Here is a 7,500-nt window from a genome sequence, read left to right on the forward strand (position 1 = left end):
CCATGTTGAAGTGGCTGTGAACATTACTTCCTAATACAACTACTGCTTTCATCTGTTAGAGATATTTTAGAGCTAGCTTTTTTGCTTGTAAAATCAGCGACTGTGTGTAGGGGTTAACTCCACTGCTCGCAATATATCGGATGCAGGTATGCATCGTTAACAAGCTGGGGGTTAAAAAATTACAAATTGCAGTAAAGTCCGTTCGAACGGAACAGCCAAGTTGAAATGTCTACGAACATTATTTGCTAGTACAGCTATTGCGTTCATCTCTTAGGGAGATTGTAGAACTAACAATTTTGCTTATATATGTATATACAAATTGTATACACGCCACTTAAACGGTATATACATTCGTAGAAACTATCATCCGCACGTGACAGAAATATCACCGGCAGCTAACGAATCCGTTGCACATGTCTGTAGCTCATAGCATTCCACAACCTGGTTGAAAATAGGTAGTGGAATATTCATATAAGTGTAATATTGAATTGTGGCCTATTGTCCTACAGTGCTCAATACCGTTTCATTCTAATCCGTAAGGAAAAATTGGTGCATTAAATTTGCACCCTATCCTTGGGGATAACTGTCTATCATCTGCTTGCTCAACCATATATAAATACGTGATAAGAACCGGCCAAATGGAAATGCAAGATAATAAAACATGATGTAATAGCGTGTGATATATTATCACATAATCTCTTACGATATAAATATATATATGTTTGTACTTGTATACTTAAACATAGATGTATACACGTGTATAATGGTGCGTGTATGTATATGAATATGTGTATGCGTGCGTGCGTGCGTGCGTGTGTGAGTGCAGAAAGAGCGAGAGGGAAAGAAAGAAAGAATCATATTCCATTATATATAATATATGCCTGGATATTTGGATATATTAAATGTCTGTACGTTGACGCATGTGTTTGTGTACGTATAGATGCGTGTGTATGCAAGCATTCGTATACAATCTACGTTAATTTCGAATATAAAAATGTCTCAGCTTAAAATTTCATTAAGTAATGGTAGAAGCTCATGACAAGTCTAAAACAAAACTATTCTGGGTGTGGGTGTTGAATTATCACTTAAAACGACAGTTTCATTTTCGTTACGCGTCGAGCAATATTTAGAAAGCAAACACCATATAACCCCATTTTCTAAATGCCACTAACTCAATAATAAGTATGAAATCATACGTCTCTTTCTTGGTAATGCACTCCTACACGCTTTCAAGTAGAATGGAACGCGGTCACTTGCACGAAAAAATATATACACACGCCACGCATGCACAAACACACGTACAAATATGCCCAGATACACATTTACTTCAGTCATACACACTCATGGATACGAGGTGGTATCAATAGTTTCACAGACTAGTCGTATTTATTTAAAAGAAATAATAACTTATTTACTTAAGTTTTAACAGTATTCGTCAAAATAGTCACCTTGCATAGCAATGCACTGGTCCCAGCGTTTTTAGAACAAGTATCTAATAATAATTCTGCTTGTCGTTGCGTTACTTAGCGCGTGGCTAACGCTTTCATGTGATTATAGAAAAAGAGGGAGAAAGAAAAGAGGGAGAGAGAAGCGACCATGACGTGAGGTAAAGGGAGCGTAATTGTAACGCTTTCACGTGATTAGTTGAAGGGAAAAGGTGAACAAGAGAAAGAAAAAGGAAAGAGAAAAGAGGATAAAGGGAAGAGTGATGCAGAAAAAGGGAGAAAGAAGTGAGAGAGAGAATACGGAGAGAGAAGCGTCCATGACATGTGGTAGCAGGAACGTAATAATTATTACGTGGTTAAAAAAGTTAGTTGAAGGTAGTGATATAGATGACTTTCAGGAATATAATTTTAGCAGAGGGGTGATGTTCTGATGGTGATATTAAAGAAAGGCAGAGAGAGAGAGAGGTGGTGGTGGTGGTGGTGGGGTGATGTGGGGGTGGTGATGGTGAATGCATAGTGAAAAGTAATTTGTTTTTAACTGAATTAAGTTTTTTTCATATCACCTATTACTTAACGTATGCGCATCCCAAACTTGCCATTCATTTTAGAAATAAACCATTTTCCCGTTCGCCTGCCATATGCAATGCCTTTCAACAAATCCCAGGCAGACGCTAGATTAAGTGGGGCCGTTCTTTCCTGAGCCTGTTTTCGACCATGGTCAGCTATATGTTGCATTTTCAACGGCTCACAAATTATCTGATGATGTGAGAGTTAAAGTTATCAACACTGACAAAGAAAGGAAAAGAAGAGGGAGAACTTACACGAAGACCATAGTCTGCAAATAAGTATTGGATTGAAAGGTGTACGTAAATTGAAATATATATTGGCTCTAACCCATCGACTTGGTTTATAAGTTATCAATGATGTGGTTTTCAGAGTTTGCCATTTTGCAATAAATTTTTACCCTAGTGAAATTGTCACCGCTTTATTTTACATATAAAATAATCTTTTTTACTACAAATTTTTTTGTTTTCTAAATATGAAATTGTGACCATGTAAATTTTAAAATGTAATTTTATTTGTTTATGTGAATATCTATTTTATGAGTGTTTTTATTAAGTCTGTAAAATTTTGCGAAAACTACAGAAAGTAAAGTTCATTAAGTAAGCATCGTATTCTAGTTTCCTTCACTTTTCAATGAATTGCCGATGAGCGACTATCTTTTGATAAAGACACAACACAGGCTACTCTTTCGGGTTTTTTGGATAAACTTTTAAGGAATAACCTAATAGGTTTGCTATTAATTCCGTGAAATATTCACAGGTCCCGCTAGTAAAAAGGATATTCTATTACAGTCAAACATATACACAATCATGCACGAGCAGGAGCACAAACCCTCTCTGTTTCTATCTATTATAATTTTGCGTAGGAGCATTGTTTGTTTTTGCAATGAGTAAATTGTCGCCATTTTATATTTTTAATTTCGCACATGTACATTGTGTGTTTTGGATTTTATCGACTGCACACTGCAAACTCCTTGATTATTATGTGTGGGGCGCAGTTGAGCGAGAGGGCAATAAAACTCTTTGTAATACTAAATATGGACTGAAGTCAAGGATTATGGCGCAGCATTCACCAACTCAAACAAGGAGATTGTCCAGAAGAGTTGCAGGAGATTCTGAGGCCCAGGTTTAAACCAATGGCGATTTGACTCAATGAATTTAATTTTAGTATTTCAAGGTAATTTTATGCAATTTTGGTAAATATATATGTCAAAATGAGTTTGTCAGTGTTATTTTCCTTTTTGCGTAATTTAGACGACAATATATTCATCGCACTCTGTATATATATAGCTTAAGAACACACAATTAATAGATGTTGCAATCGTTTGCACATGTACAAATGTACAATTTAATGTTGTTTCTCATCCTTGTTCTTGGGCTAGATACCACATTTTGATTCTATTGACATGTTGTTTTTTAAGAATGAACGCGAAAATAAACCAAAAAGAAAATCAAGTTAAACAAATAGAAACAAAAATTGCGATGATCAAACTTCTCCAGAATTTTCCATTTGTTTATCTCAAATTCTATTTCTCCCAGATATTCTTTCATTCCTTATGAATTGAATAAGTTTTGAATGGCGTGGGAAGAAATGTCTCATAAATTGTAGAACGGCACGACGGACCAGTGGATATAACAAACGACTGACTGACTTAGTAGCAGGATTTATCGTTAGAACTGAGCTCATAATAACTTACCCAGACAGAAATGGCCGAAACAAATCACTGAACGCATCGATGATCTGTTCGATAGATTAGTGACTGTTAAGATGACTTGTTAGAAAATCACACATAGATTATGAACTGGTGCGGTTTGAAAATATATTATGTTTGAAAATAGGATGAAAACATAAAATATAGCTTGGTTTGAAAAGTATAGAAATTGGGCTGAGGGAAGAAACATCAAATGAAAATCATGAAGAAACGATCGGTTGTTGCTTAGCCCTAGGTCAGCCCTGTTTCGAGCGTACATATGATCAAAGGCGTTCTACTTCAGTGTTTATATAGATATATGTGTGAGTGTGTGCGCGTGTGTGTGGTGTGTGTGTGTGTTTATGTGAGTGTCTGTGTGTGTGTGCATACACTTATGAGGTATATGAATGTACATATGCATGTATGTATGTATGTATATATATATATATGTATACATACATACATGCATATGTACATTAATATATCTCATAAGTGTATATATATATATATGCCCATATTCGCATATACATATTAGGTTTATGTACATCTTTTACAAGATTTCTGATGTTAAATCCTGTGTTGAAACTAATATTTCTATATTTGGGGATTGTCATATATACATATATAGATACATACATACATACATACATATATACATACATATATGTGTGTGTGTGTGTGTATGTGCGTGTTTATGTGAGTGTCTGTGTGTGTCTGTGTGTGTGTGCATACACTTATGAGGTATATTAATGTACATATGCACGTATGTCTGTCTGTTTGCATGTATGTATATATATACATATATATACATACATACATACATGCATATGTATATTCATATACCTCATAAGTATATATATATATATATATATATATATATATATATATTGCCAATGAAGCACACGCACTATAGACTCGTCCTTCACGTGGGCTTCCTTATTATTCTTATTGCAGTATCCTTTATCTGAAAGCTTCCGCCAAATATACTGAGACCTATTCAGTTCAGGACGAGACACGTGGGATAGAGAATCGGGAAAGGTGTCATGGGCTTTGAAAGGAAAGATTTTAAACAAAAGGTACTAAAATAAGAATAATAATAATGCTGAAGTGGAGTATAGGTATATAGTGCGTGTGTTTATTTGGTAAAAAGTAAAAGACCATGCCCATATATGACAACATAAACATACATTTAATTATATAAGTGTTTTTAATCATATATATATATATATATATATTATTTTATAGCTGTTTGATTTATCTCCATTCAACTCAGTTTTGTGGGCTTATAAGAGCGGCCCTAACTCGTCAGGCATATAGAAAATAACATAATCTGAGACAAATTCAAGATAGCTTCTATTTGTTAGACATCTATTGATCAAATTTTCAATAGTGGTTGACTGTCCGTTATCCAACCTGCGTTTTTTGTGTGCCTATGTGTGCATACACATGTATGTATGTATATATGTATGTATGTATGCATGTATGTATGTATGTATGTACGTATGTATGTATGTATGTATGTATGTATGTATGTATGTATGTATGTATGAATGTATGTATGTATGTAGGATTAGCCCTGGCATTAACTGTAGAACTACAAATGTACTCTACAGCATGATGCATAGAAAGTGCTTGTAAAGATATGAACATGAAATACATAGGGGAGACATATAGGAGCATTGCAGAAAGATTAAATGAACATTTTAGGCAATAAGACGTCAAACAACAGTCCTCCGTTATCTACCAGAATGACAAAGACCAACATGTAGGCAACCTGGGTCAACTTGACATTCGCATTTTATCCCAGGACCCAAAGGACGAGGAGTACATCCTTATAAATGAAACATCCCCAGTACTAAATAGGAAATGTACGTAGTAGGTAATCATACCCCTATACCCAAAGTTTATATTTATGTACAGGTAAAATAGTTAGTGAGCTATGTTGTAGATGTATGTATGTGTGTGTATGTATGTATATGTATATGCACAAGTATGTAGGCAAATGGATATGAAAGTAAACAGGTAGACATACAGACGGAGAAGTACATAGGAAATATGAACAGACAAGCACACATACACACACACATACGCAAGTGAAGACTGAAACACATGACCATATACAAACACACTTCACTTCACTCTTGGACACATATGGAGACACACATCCACACATATGGAGATATACATTTATCCATATAGACACACTACATAACCACAACGCTTCACTCACACACCCAGACATGCACACACAAGGAGACAGAGGTACACACACGCATGCAAACACACACACACATGCAAACACACACACACAAACACGGACAAACAAGAGCACAAATACATGAATATGCAGAAAACATACATACAAACGTACACACATACATACATATATACGTACGCACACACATACATAAACACACTTATATGCATACATGCATACATGCATACATACAGCAGAATGTTTCATTAGATGTTGACTCTGTCCATTATACAAGCTGCGTTCTTTTCGTTGCAAGACGCAAAGAAAATTTTAGAAAAATAAGTAAATGAGTGAATATTTTAACGGTGTGTGTGTTAAAATATAAGGCAATAAAAGCCAATGACTCTCTCCAGACCCTAAAGTATATATATATATATATATATATTATATATATATTATATATATATATATATATATATATATATATATATATATAAAAAGGAAATGAAAAAAATGCTGACAAATAATTGAAGTAATTTAAGTAATTTAATTAGGTGAAAGTTCACCTAATTAAATTACTTAAATCACTTCAATTATTTGTCAGCATTTTCTTCATTTCCTTTTTTATATATCACCACTCGTGTTCGACATCTCCTTTTTTTAAATATATATATATATATATAACGGGAAGCTTTATGAAAATAGACAAAAGACGAAGGCAGGTGGGAAACAAACAAACAATTGTATTAGTATGGCGCTCAGGAAATATAAATAAAACAAGTCTTTAACGTTTCGAGCCTACGCTCTTCAACAGAAAGATACACAGAGAGAAAAAAAAAACACAGAAAGAAGGAGAGAAAAAAAATGCCTGCAGTAACTAACGAATCAACATGGCGATCTGATTTCGGCCAGAGGTCAAAGATCAAACATGAGACGCGAGAGCGAAATAAGGGGAGATAAAAGGGTTGATAATAGGGTTGAATGACCAGCTATTAGTGCGTAGGAGAGGTCTGGACGTGTGTATGTATAGGGTTGGTGTATGTATTAGTATGTATTAGTATGTATAAGGGTGTGTGTGTATGAGAGAGTATTAGTGCGTATGAAAGGTCTGGACGTGCGTATGTATGGGGTTGGGGTATGTATTAGTATGTATTAGTATGTATTAGTACGTACATACATACATATATATATATATACATATATATATATATATATATATATAAATATTGCTGGACCGCTAAGTAACAGGGACGTAAATATATCGACACCTGTTGTCAGGCGTTGGTGGGGAACAAACACAGACACAACGACACACAAATACGCACACGCACATAGATATAAATATATACACATACGCATATACACACACACATGATATATATATGAACTTACGTGTTAATACATGTTAGACGTGTGTTGCGTTCCATTACTTAATAAATGAAAAAATGTATGGTTAATAAATAAACGACATAAAGTATAGTGAATATAAAAACAAAAAGGGGACAGCCAGAAAGTCCGTAATTCTTCATCAGTTATCGACTGATTGGTAATATTCAGTTTCGCACCTTTAACAGTACGTCTGAGCGTTTCCCAAAAAGTTTTCT

This window comes from Octopus sinensis, linkage group LG7 (assembly GCF_006345805.1).
Source record: "Octopus sinensis linkage group LG7, ASM634580v1, whole genome shotgun sequence".
Classification (NCBI taxonomy): Eukaryota; Metazoa; Mollusca; class Cephalopoda; order Octopoda; family Octopodidae; genus Octopus; species Octopus sinensis.